A 13840-nucleotide genomic window follows, 5' to 3' on the forward strand; every position below is an offset into this window, starting at 1 on the left:
TTCAAATAAACATTAGTTGAGTGTTGACTCCCTGTTTAGTACTGTGGGTAATATTTTGTCTTCCTTCCCCTCTTGGGTCTGTGTCTTGGCTGACACACGCCTTGGGCTCCCCTCCCCTCCCATGTGGAATACATTCTCCTCTCTGCACATCTACACACATTGAAATCTCACATTTCTTTTTTGTTCTTGTTGTTTGTCTTTGTTTTTCTGGTTTTGGGGGGGGGGGTTTTGGTTGGGCAGTGGGGGTTAAGTGACTTGCCCAGGGTCACACAGCTAGTAAGTGTTATGTGTCTGAGGCTGGATTTGAACTCAGGTCCTCCTGACTCCAGGGCTGGTGCTCTATCCACTGCACTACCTAGCTGCCCCCCACGTTTCTTTCAAGAACAAACTGGGGTGATACCTACTCAGGATATACCTCCATCACTGGTAAAAAAAATATTGCCTTTCTTCATAGAGTCCCCATGACATTTTGCCTGTAAACCCTTTTCCTCCTATTCTAATTACTCTGGTACATAATAATACTAGCTAGCATTCATATAGCAATTTAACATTTTCAAAGCATTTTACATATATTATTTCATTTGGTCAACACAACAGCCTTGTAATGTGGGTGTTGTTATTATTATTGTCCCCATTTTATAGAAAGGGAAGAAGTTAAGTGACTTGCCCAGGATTATATAGCTTGTAAGAGTCTGAGGTAGGATTTGAACTCAGGTCTTCCTGAATCCAAGTACAGTATTCTATCCACTGAGTCATTTAGCTGCTTATTAATTATATTAAGTTGTAAGTTCCTTGAGAATAGAATCTCTATTTTTGTATCCCTCAGGCCAAAAAAGGGCTTGTTGTTGTTGAGTCATGTCTGACCCTTCCTGACCCCGTGGACTACTGTCCATGGGATTTTCTTGGCAAAGATACTGTTGTGGTTTGACTTTTCCTTCTCCATTGGATAAAGGGAAATAGAAGTTAAGTGACTTGTCCAAGGTCACACAGCTGGTAAATATCTAAGGCCAAATTTGCATTCAGGTCTTCCTAACTCCAAGCCCAGCACTCTATCTACTGAGCCATCTAGCTGCCCCATAGGGCCTATAGTAGGAATTTAATATGTTTTTGTTGAGTTGAATTATCTTGTTGAATTAGAAGCCCCCCTGGACTGGGTGTTAGGAGACATTTGTACCAGTCCTAGTTGCATGAATAACTAGGTTATGTGACCTTGGGCACACTTGACTCTCTGGACCCCAGTTTCCCTCATCCAGGGTCTAGCAGAATGCATTGCAAAGACATGATGCAGAATAAACATTTATTGCATTGAATTAAATGTGTAAAATAAGAGAGTTTCTAAAGCCCTTTCCCAATCTCACATCTTTTAAATTAATTCTGTAAATATGAGAAACACACTTTCAAGCTACTTTAGCTCTGAAGTGTGTTTCTCATATTTACAGAATTAATTTAAAAGCAGTGTCATGGAGGCTTTCTGCAAGAGCCTTTGTTCTAATGGGGTAAACTCATACCCTTTTAGCCTGGAACTGAAAAGGGCCTTTAGAGGAGGCAGGTAGCTCCATGCAAGGCAAAGAAAAAGATGCAAGAGCCCAGTGGAATGAATTCTTTCCTGGAAGCACCGGGGTAGAACCATCGCGGGATCTAGGTTCAAATCCAGCCTCTGCTACTTACCACCTATGTGACCTTAGGCAAGTCACTTAACCTTATGGTCCTTAGTTTTACAAAATGAGATTAGTAGGGTGAGATGACTTTCTAAGCCTTCTTTAGGCTCCGGATGTGTGATCCTATGACCTAATTCCTGACTAACCTATACCTGAAGGAAGACTTTCTCCTATGACATTCAACATTCCACTTCAACACTCTTAATTGCAGAGAACTCACTACCTTGTTAACAATTGCAATGAAAGTAAGTTTGGGTTGGTTTTTTCCTTATAGTGAGTCAAAAAAAATTGCCTTCTGGTCACTCCCACACCTGGATCATTGCTCCTAGTTTTGCCCAGTGGGGTCAAGAAAAAGAAATTTTCTGTTTCTATTTGGTAGCCCTTCAGAGCAAAATAGCTCTCATGTTCCCCCTAGGTATCCTGTTCCACAAATGAAATATTAACGAAAAATTAAATTATGCTCAGTAAAATTGTATTTTAAGTATTTTCTTACTCTTTGAAAATCAGTGATCCATGCATGGTCTGCGTGGTAATTGTCAATTAACTAGAACATTCAATTGACCAGAATATTGTATTCCCACACTATTTTCTGTGAACATGAATTTATGCACATCTCACTTGTTTGTACATAAATGGGTGCCTCTAAAGTACTTTTCTGTGCTTAGTAAACCATATCTTTTAGAATGGACCTCAGCAATGGATAGTAGAAAGAACAATAGGTTTAGAATCAGTAAATTTGAGTTTTAATTCTCATTCTGCCACTAACTAGATCTATGACTTTGAACAGAGTACTTCATGTCCCTGGTTCTCAGTTTCCACCTATCTAAAGTGGAGAGACTAGATGTGTTGGTTTTTATGTGTCCTTTAAACTCTAAAACTCTCTTCTTTGGAACTTCAGCCCATTTTCACCCTCCATTCCACCTGATATGATCGCAAATTTTTGATGAGCCCAGATTAGAGCATTACTATATTTAATCTGGGTTTATTCAAAAGGGTATAATTTACTTCATTTATAAAATGAGTGAGTTAGACTAAATCAGGAGTTCTTAGGTCCACAGATAGATTTCACGAAGTCTGTGACCTTGGAAAGCAAAAATAAATAAATAATTTATTTATTTTCACTTACCTCTAACTGAAATCAAGCATTGTCTTTAGTTATTTAAAAACAATATTCTGAGATGGCTTCACCAGACTGTGAAAGGGGCCCATTGTGTACGTACAAAAAGGTTAAGAACACCAGGACTAGAGAATTTCTAAAGTTCCTTCCATCTCTAACATTCTGTGGTCTGTAATCTATCATTCTGTTGTCTAACAGCCCTTCCAGTTCTTGTATCCTGTTCTCTATGCTCTGACATTCTGTGTTCCAAGATGCCTTTCAGTTCTGACAGTCAGTGTTCCACATGTCCTTCTAGTGTTAGTAATCCATCTCTGACAGCCCCTTCTAGCTCTGACATTCAACGTTCCAAGGTGCCTTCCGACTCTGACACTCTCTAGCCTTTTTTCAAATGCCCTATTCCAGCTCTAACTTAACCACAGACCTGACTGAGCTACTCTGAGAGCTTCAGGCTTTCACTGAACACTCTCAGGCCCCCAAAGTGAGCATAAATGGTATTTCCATGTTCCAAAAACCTTTATTATAGTTCACCAAATTAAAATAAACATTTGGTTGAACTTGTACTAGTATGATCTCTGAAGTGCTTGGCACCTCTTCATGTTCAAAATGCTTTCAAAACAAAAGATGATTTCCCACAAGATTCCTATTTGGGTGTTGTAAATGACATGCGTATTTGCACATGGTATTATAAATTTGGGAGCCAAGATGCCCCCAAGCCAACTTTAGAAATAATAACTCACATTTATACAGCACTTTATGTTTTACAAAGGGATTTACACACATAATCTCACTTGATCCTCAAAATAGCCCTGTGAGGTAGGCTGCACAAGTAATGTTATCCCCATTTTTACAGATTGGAAGATAGATGACTTGCCTCATCACACATCTATTGTGGGTTGAAGCCCAGATGTGAGCTGAGGTTTCTGATGTCAAGTCCTCTGTTCTTTCTATGGCACAGAACTCAATAAAAACAGAGTTTTTTCTCCCTCAGCCTTTCAGCACTTTCCTATTTCTGTTTTCCCAATTTGGGGAAGGTGGCTTCCTAATTTCATCTTGTCTCTAGTTAACTTCATTTTCCTAGACCCTAGGTAAGGTATTCTCAATTTTTTGTGGGTGTCATAGACCCCTTTGACAATCTAGTGGAGCCTAGGGACCCCTTCTCAGAATCATGTTTTTATGTAATTAAAAGGAAAGCTAAATTTCAGTTAGAGGTCAGTAAAAATTAAAATGTCTTTTTTTTTTTTAATCTAAGATCATGGACCCCCTGAAATCTAAATACAGATCACTTGAGTGGTCTCTGGGCTCCGAGTTAAGGACCACTGCTGTAGATGAATTACAGAATTTTTGAGCTAAAAAGAGCTATAGATTTCATCTAGTTTAGCCCCCTTAATTTTATGAACTCAGAAACTTGGAGGGCCTAGGATCACACAGCTAGTAAATGGAAAATCCAGGAAAAGAACCCAGGTCTTCTGATTTTCAGTCCAAGTCTCTTTCTTCTACGGTGTTCTCCTCTATAAAATAGATGTAAGTCAACAAGCATTTATTAAGCATTTAAAAATTAAGCAATGTGCTAAGCACCGTGGGTACCAATAAAGGCAATAAGAATTCCTGCCCTCAAGGAGCTCACTGTCTAGTCGGGGAGACAAGATATAAATAACTAGATACATATAAGGTATATGCAGAGATTTAATAGATTTGTTTGTTGTTGAGTTGTTTCAGTCATATCCATTTCTCTGTGACCCCATTTAGGGTTTTTTTGGCCAAGATCCTGGAGCAGTTTGCCATTTCCTTCTCCAGCTTATTTTGCAGATGAGGAACTAAGGCAAACGGCGTTAAGTGATTTGTCTGGGTCCCACCACTAGTGAATGTCTGAAGCCTAATTTGAACTTGGCTCCTCCTGACTCCAGGCTAGGCACTCTATCCCCTGCACCACCTAGCAGCCCAGATACATATTGATGGACGGTAATCTGATAGAAGACACAGTAGTATCTGAGGGGAGAGGACCAGGCAAGGTCTCCTGCAGAAGATGGAATTTGATCTGAGTCTTGGAGAAAGCCAAGAGGTGATGAGAAAGAGTTTTCTAGGTAGTGGCCCTGCCATTGACTTTAGCTATGGACTCTGGGCCTCTTCATTTTCCTAACACCAAAAGTAGGGAGATTCCCGCCACAGCTCAGTTCAATTCAGTAAACATCTATGGGGTAATTCCTACATGCAAAACACTGTGCTTGGCCCTGAATAATGCAAAGAATATACCACAGACCCCAGTGACTGTATGACACAAGGTAGAAGGTGACAAGGACAGGGGGCAATCCTATGGTATGAGTGCTATGAGAAAAGTGGAGAAGGACAAGATACCTTTTGGCTGAAATAACCGTGGCGCTAGGCCAGGGGTGGGTAACCTGTGTCCTCAAGGCCACTTGTGGCCCTCTAGGTCCTCAAGCGCTTTAACTGAAGCTAGGCCTTGAAGGAGAAGAGAGATATCAGCAAGTGAGGGTTCAAAGAAGTGTTTTCCAGGCATGAGAAATTGTCATGTTTTTGTTGTTCCACGGGCTGGGTAAACTCGGCAGAGAAGGCTTAACCAAAAGTGGGCGGCCAGAACTCTGGTTAGGAGAATCCTACCTCTGCCCCTGGATAACAAAGTTATTTTCTCTAAGGGGAGTATGTGCAAATGACTTTGTGGGAGCCCAGATTCATCTTCACCCAGCCACATCCAGATCAAATTTGCTCAGTTTACAAGTCAAAAGATGTTTTCTCTCTCCGCCTGGGGAGCCAGGGAGTCATGCTGTGTTCTTTCTTGCTGCTCACATCTTCACCGGTAATAAAGATTCCGCAATCAGAGCCTGGCTGACAGTCCTGTTGATGATGCATGACAGAAGCTAGGCTCTCGCCTGCCCTTCCGTACTATTAACTCTGCAGTTGTTACAGCTGTAAAAACTCGGCTGGATCAGTGAGACAAGCGGCTGTGACTCAGAGCCTTGCAAGAGCAGAAATCAGGGGGAAGGGAACGGAACGAGCTGAGCATTTTCCAAAGCCTGTTGGCCTTTCTTATCTCCACCTGGGAAATAGAGTGGGTGGAACTGGACTTTAATTGCACCAGTAGGGCTAAAAGTCGGGGCAAGAGAAATGGAGTCCTGTGAAGAGAATTAGATGGACAGCAGGAGAAATGACTTGAAAGTTGTTGAATACGTATGTTTTCAAAAGGAAGAAAGTGATTCATAGAATAATAGCTGGAAAGAGATCTGAGAACATAGAATGTAAGAAACAGGAGGGACCAGAGAGCTTAATATGTCAGAGCTGGGATTGTCCCGAGGGCCTAGGACAGGGGTAGGGAACTTGCAGCCTCAAGGCTACGTATTGCCCTTTAGGTCCTCAAGTTACAGCCCTTTGACTGAATCCGAACTTCACAGACAAGATTCACAGAATCCCTTTAAGGGGATTTATTCTGTGAAGTTCGGATTCAGTCAGAGGACCACACTTGAGGCCCTAAAGGGCCACATGTGACCTCGAGGCCACAGGTTCCCCACCCCTGGCCTAGGATGTCAGAGCTGAGAGCCTAGGATGTTAAAGCTGGGATGGACCTGAGGACCTGAGCTGGGATGGACCTGAGGACCTAGAATGTCAGGGCTGGGATGGACCTAAGGACCTAGAATGTCAGGGCTGGGATGGATCTGAGAGCCAGAGCTGGGATGGACCTGAAGGCCTGGGATGTCAGGGCTGGGAAGGTCCTGAGGGCCTAGGATGTTAGAACGGGACGAGAGTTTAAAACGTAGAATGTTAGATCTAGGAAAGGTCTTAGACCACAGAACATTAGAGAGGTAGAAGACCCATTAGAGCATAAAATATAAATGTATAAAATGCTAGAGGATGGATAAAGAGACCTTAGAATATAATACATAGACTGTGAGAGCTGGAAGAAACCTTGTAAAGATAATCTAGTCCAGTCGCCTCTTATTTCTAGATGAGGGAGGCACTTGGAGCTAGGTGGCAAAATAGATAGCGCACTAGACATGGAGTCATGAAGACCTGAGATCACATATCACCCCAGACACTTGCTAACTGTGTGACCCTGGGCGAGTCACTTAACCTCAATTTTCTCATCTATAAAATGGGGCACTTGCCTCCTAGGGTTTCCTCCTAGGGAGAATAAAATGAGGTTTTTGTAAAGCAGTTTGCAAACCTTAAAGCACTATATAAATGTTTTATTATTGTTGTTATTGTTATTGTTATTGTCATACAACAGTTAATTGTAATTGTACTAAATTATTTTGTATAAAGGCTTTAACTTTGCAGAGCATTTCTCATCTACTATTCTCTGACTTCCTCTTGGTGTTCCTCCTAATAATCCTGGCATGTAAAACAATTTTTAAAGCACTTACCACAGTATCTGCAAAGGCCTATGCCAGGCTCTGAGGAATATGCACGCATAGATGATACAGCCCCTGGAGTAATTTATAATCTAACAAAAAAGAGATGGCATTTGTGCAAATAAACACAGTGCAGAACAGAACCTATTTGAGAAGCACAAATCTGGTTCTGTGACAGTTCAGAAGAAATACAAAGTCCTTTCTGACAAAAGGAAATCTAGGAGGTCTTCATAGCGAAGGGGGCCTTTGAGCATGACAAAGAAGTGGAATTTCATGACCCAGTAACTCACTTTTGTCTATAGGTCAGAATTTGTGTAATGGCATTAGATACATTTGCCAAGAGAGGTCAAACCATACTGTGGAGGTCTTTGGAAAATAATGTATATGACAGTCCTTCTAGCTCTAAATTAAATGATTGTTCGAAATAGCTAGCCTCACTGGCCATTCTTTGTGTATTTGAGTCATTCATCTCCAGCCATCCCCGCCCTCCCAACGCTACCCCCTTCACCGCTTTTGGAGAGAGGTCCTGGGATATCTTAGATGTCATGCAACCGTCAGATCAGGCTTGTTTAATTGGAAGGCTTTATCTGAGGCCCTGAAAGGAACAGCTCTGAGCGGAGGGCAGAGCAGAATGAAATCGCCAAGAGAGCAAGGCAGGCTAGAATGCAGTGACCGGAGGACTGGACATGAAGGGATAAACTGTGGATTGATGGCCCAGTTCTGTTACCTGTCCATCATGCGGCCCTCCCTCTCCCATCTCTGTGTCTTTGCCAGGGCTGTACTCCGTGCAGGGTATGACTCCCTCCCTGCCTCCCCCGCCGCCTGGGATCCCTCTAGCCTCCTTCAAGTCACAGCTCAACCACCCCCTTCTACGGGAAGCATCTCCTGACTCCCCCAACGTCTAGTTCCCTCCCTCTCTCACTGTCTTGTATTTATTTATCTACTGTCTATTTGTTTTACTTTCATTCCATCTGTATTTATTCTGCATATACTTATATGAGTACACATTGTCTCTCCCCAGGGTAGGGATTATTTCATTCCTTGCCTTGTCTCATCTTGGCATGGCAGACATTTAATAAATGCTTGTGGACTGAATGAATGTCAAGTGGGGGAAGGGAGCTGGATTGGGAGTCAAGAGACCTGGATTTGAATCCCAGCTCTGATGTTTACTGTACCTGTCACCCTGTGCAAGGATTTAACTGCTCTGAGCCTCTGTTTTCCCATCCATAAGATGGGGATGTAGTAGATACGTGGAGTTTTTACCTATCTTTTCCTGCCTGCTTTTCTACTTCTGGTGCTCACTGTAGGAGCTACCATGCTCTTCCCGGGCACTGTAGAATCCCCAGGGTCATTTGAAGAATAGTACTTAGTTTACTAGTAAGTATTGATGATTATAAAATGTGTGACCTTGGGAATGACATTGCCCACAGATTTTTGTGCCACAGATTCCTCATCTCCAAAACAAAGGGCTTCTCAAAGTTCCCTTCAAGCTCTCACATTGGCTGGTCAAAATGAGTGGGCCAGCAAATATTGCATCTTCTTTTAGCAGCTTTTCTGCCCGGAAGTCACAGGAATTAGAGCTGGAAACATTCTTCAAGATCATCTTTTCCTCAAAATTTACAGATTAGGAAACTGAGTCTCAGAAAAGAGAAATGACCTAACCAAGGTCACACGGGCAGTAAATAACAGAATTGGAGTTCAAATTCAGGTCTCTTGACTCTTCAGTCTGAAGCATTCTCTACCACACTCTATTTCCTCTGTGATTAGCTACAAAGATCTCTCCCTCAGGAGAGAATTTAATATGTAGGGCTTGGAACTTTGATTTGTAGTAAATGGTGCCCTAGGTCTCCATAGAGAAGGTCACTTACATGGCTTCCTCCAGAGATAAGCATGCTCTGGAGACAGGAAGTAGTCCATAAATATTTTGTAGGGAGAGGGAGGAGACAGCGGGAGGCTATATCAGATCCATGAGATTTTGTGGGTCTTTACTTATCTCAGGCAAAATAATCTATGCAAGGGGATAGCTGTGGGCCAAGAGACCCCTTCAGGTCCTGTCCAGCCTATCCAAGATGGCGGTGCCTTGTAGCCTGAGAATGGTGTGAATAGTCTAATGGAGAACTAGCTCTTCTACAGATACCTGTGTGACCTGGGCTGGGGCTACCAATGAAGACTGGCATGTTCTCTGCAATATATGGTCTCAGGAAGCTGCCTAGAGCAAGAGGTTAAGTGACTTACTTGCCTAGGTTAGCACAGCTAATGTGGGCCAACAAAACTTGAACCCACAGCTTCTCTCCACTAAGTCATGCTGTCTAACTGCAAACAGTAACATTTGAAAAATGCTTAACCTCTATTATCTTGTACAAGTCCTACAGGAAGCTTATAAGAGGGGCAGCTAGGTGGTGCAGTGGGTAGAACACCAGGCTTGGTGTCAGGAGGACATGAGTTCAAATCCAGCCTCAGATACTTACTAGTTATAAATCACTTAACCCCCGTTTCCTCCAAAAAAATAATTTAAAATAATAATAAGCTTATGAGGTATGTGCTGCAGATTTCTTTTCTCTCACCAAGCCCCAGGAGGTTTACAGGACTTGCCGTTTGTCACCCAGCTAGTAATTGTTAGAGGAAGGCAGATTCTGCATTTCTCATAGCTTCACTCCCATTCAACCGACTCTTTGGGTTTCTTCCAGGATCTCAATCCACTAATCATTCATCTGCCATCTCTCTGATACCTTTGGGTTCCATAATCAAAGGACTCAGAGCTAGAAGGATCTTTAAAGATCATCTAATCCACCCCCCTTATTTCATAGCTGAGGTAACTGGGGATCTGAGAGGTTACAAGGCTTGTCTGAAATTACAATGTAGCAGATAGTCAAATTCAAGTTCAACCCAGCTCCTCCCACTCACACTCCAAGGCTCTCTCCCTTAGTCATGCCTCCCCCTCACTTCATTCCCCTAGCTCTTTACTTTCTTCATTTCTACTGGTTCTCTCACTCCTCTTCTTACACACTTATTCCAGTCTCTCCTCCTCTCAAAGCACCTTCTTTTCACCTGTCCCTCCCCTTCCACTTAGTGTCAGACTTCTCCACAGACCCCACGCCCTTTGCCTCCCTGCTCCTCACTTCATGCTCACTCCACAACCCCTTGCAATCCAGTTTTGTTTCCACCATCCATTTGAAGCCACTCTTGCAAAGATGGCCAATGATGTCTTTCCTTCCTACTTGTCAAATCTAGTGGGTCCTTTCCCATTCCCTTCGAACCAGAGGATCTTGGGGCAATCTTGACTTTTGGGCAGCCTTCAGCTCCATGGACCTTGCCTTCCTGAAACTCTCTCTTCTCTTGGTTTTTATGACATTTCACCCACTTAGCTCTCCCACTGTTTCTCTTTCTCAGTTCCTTCTTCCTGCCCTGCTCTTCTACATTTAAATCTCTCCAAGTTTCTGTTCCTTCCCTCATTCTGAAGACTTCACTATCAAGCGTATTCACAGCTCCAGAGATTATTATCTCCAGTTTTGGCCTGCTTTCCTCTCCCTCTGCCTGAGCTGTCTGACCAAAGCAGCTATTTCTCCCAAACACCTTCTTTCTGTTAATATACTACCATGGCCACCATCACTCAGGCTGAGCTCTCTCCTTGTCTTTCTCCACATCCTGAACTCTTGCTACAAAACCCAAATCTATTCTCTTCTCTCCTTTCCACTCCCATAGCCACCACCCTACTCGAAGTCTTCATTACCTAAACCAATAACTCTCAAACTTTCTGGCCTCAGGACCCCTTCACACTCTTAAAAAATTATTGAGGTTCCCCACAAAGAGCTTTTGTGCATGTGGGTGATAGTTATCAATATGTACTCTGTTAGAAATAAAAGCATTTTAGTTCAAGTACTAATTATTAGTACTATTAGCAATAATAGTACTAATACTATTCTATTAAAATAGTTTTGACTCCCTGAAGGGGTCTCAGGCATCCCTGAACCACACTTTGAAAACCTCTGACCTATACCAAATAAAATAAAATGAAAAAAAAAGATATTCCAAGGCTACGACACTAGAAAGTATCAGAATCAGAACTCTGCCTCAGATCTTCTAACTCCCAAGTCCCATGATTTTTTCCTGTTGCTTCTAAAGGAGCATTTGCTAAAAAACAGGAGTTCTAGCAGGCTTGTATGTGAAGAGCAGTGCCTCCCTGGTCCTTGTTAACACCAGGCCCCTTGGTTTCCCTGGCTTGCCAGTGGTCTCTTCACCTGGCTGCTCCCAGGTTGTAAAAGAGCCCCACCATCTTCACTGGTCATTTCCTCTTGCAGGATTTGTAGCTTTCGGTATACTAGGACAGAAGTTAGTCTTGGCAGGCCTGCTGCAAGCTTAACAACCATTGCCACATGTCATTTGTTTTTCCTGGAGGTGTTCCACAAAGGAAAGGGGTATTATAGTTGACACTGACTGTCAGACATGAACACTCAAGGACACTCCACTTCAGTTTTAATCAGTCCCAGGGATGATTCTTGGCTTGGCCAATCTGAGACCTGATTATAGAAGAAACCCAATCTTTTTTACCAGTCTCCTTCAATGCAACTCAATAAAAGCGTTGTTGGAAATATGTGTCCAATTCACCCTTTTATTCTGCTCTTGGTTTTGGATGCTTCGAGATGTTTAGAAGGAAATGCTGTGGGGGAGTTTTAATTGGTGATGGTTGGTATGTTTGACTTTTGTAGGGGGAGCAACAGTATCTATATACAATCGTAGTGAAAAAGCATCCCAGACATCAGGGAAGAAAATATGATAGTTATGCTGGTGGTCTGGGAGGGGAGATTATTTTTCTGAGCTTGCAGTTGGACCTAAACCATTCCCCGTTAGCCAACAATTTGGAAGAAAAATAATGTACGGTCAGTTTAACTGTATGGATCATGAAGAGTGTGTTTCCAATGCCCTTGTTATACTAAGATCATTGTGTCTACTGCTTGTTGGACCTCCCGGCTTGCACAGGGATGTCCAACAGAAAACTGAAAGCAAAGTGTCAGATAAATTCCTATTTTGCCTTGCTGACAATTTCAATTCCTAATTCAGTACAATCCATTTTAATTAAATAAGCATTTACTACGTACCACTGTTACTTGATTGGAAGACTGTGTGGTTGGTACCAGAGATACAAAGATTATAGGAACATAGATTGACAACTAGAAGGGACATTAACGGTCATTTATATTGAAAGGATCTCATTTTACAGATGAAGAATTGATGCCTAGAGAGGTTGTGACTTTCTCTGTGTCAGACAAAGCATGACGTAAGTGAGAGAATCAAGATTTGAATTCAGGTCATTAAACTCTTCGTCCAATACTCTTGGATTATTAAGTGATTTATCCTTCGGAGAAGTACAGAATATTAGAGTTGGATGTGATCATCCATCATTCTAAACCAATCAACTCATTTTACAGATGAGGAACCCGGGATGCAGAAAGATGTAATGACTTTCCCCAGATTACAAGGAGCAAGTAACAGAGCTGAGATTTGAACCCAGGTCCTCTGACTTCAAAGCCAATACTCTTTCCATAGCACCATGCTGCCTCCTGATGGAGAACAACATGGTCCCCATTGTCAAAGAGCTTACAGGAATATGACATGTGAAAAAATAAATATGGCATGAAGGAGAAGGTGATGTGGCAAAGGAGTGATCACTTCCACTTGAGGGGATCAGGCAGAGCTCCTTGAAGGAACTGGGCCTTGGAGGAAAGAAGATTTTCAACAAGTGATGGTGAGGACCTAGAGAAAGGCCTATCTGAATACGTAGATGAAGGAGCAGAATGTAGAGGAAGAAGTGTGAGGAGGTGCTGCACTAGCTTAATTCTACCCAACAAGGAAAGAACTGGTTGGGGATGTAGGAGTAGTGGCGTCTTTGGGAGGAAGTAGACATATCATCTGGGACTTGATAATCAACAAGGGTAGGGATGTTGGGAATAGTCAGACAGCTACCTTAGATTTGAGAGAGGCAGATTTCAGAAAGTTTAGAGAATAGCCTAGAGCATGGAAAGAAAGTCTTAGAGGGAAGATAGCTCAAGAGGATCCCTCTCCTACCCCTCAAAAATGAAATTCTTTTTTTTTTTTTTTGACTAGGCAATGGGGTTAAGTCACTTGCCCAGGGTCACGCAGCTAGTAAGTGTTATGTGTCTGAGGCGGGATTTGAACTCTGGTCCTCCTGAATCCAGGGCCAGTACTCTATCCACTGTGCCACCTAGCTGCCCCATAAAAAATGAAATTCTAACAGTACTTCAATTAGTGTGAATTATGAATCCCCTGAAGTGGTCAAGTATTTTTGAATTTGCACTCTTCAAAGTTCGGTTCAGTTGTTTTTAGGTCATGTCTGACTCTTCATGACCCCTTTTGGGGTCTTGGCAAAGATACCAGAATGGTTTGCCATTTTCTTCTCCAGTCCATCTTATAGATAAAGAACTGGAGCAAGCAGGGTTAAGTGACTTGCCCAGGGTCACACAGCTAGTAAGTGTTTGAACTCATATCTTCCTGATTCCAGGCCCAGCACTCTATCCACTGTGCCGTCTATCTTTCTCCTTCCACTGGTTTAGTCATTTCAGTAGTGTTCAACTCTCTGTGACCTCATTTTGGGTTTTTCTTGGCAAAGATACTGGAGTGGTTGGCCATTTCCTTTTCCAGTTCATGTTACAGATGAGGAACCGAGGCAAAGAACATGGAGTGACTTG

The sequence above is a fragment of the Vombatus ursinus genome, unplaced genomic scaffold (assembly GCF_900497805.2).
Source record: "Vombatus ursinus unplaced genomic scaffold, bare-nosed wombat genome assembly UNPS02005659.1, whole genome shotgun sequence".
Classification (NCBI taxonomy): Eukaryota; Metazoa; Chordata; class Mammalia; order Diprotodontia; family Vombatidae; genus Vombatus; species Vombatus ursinus.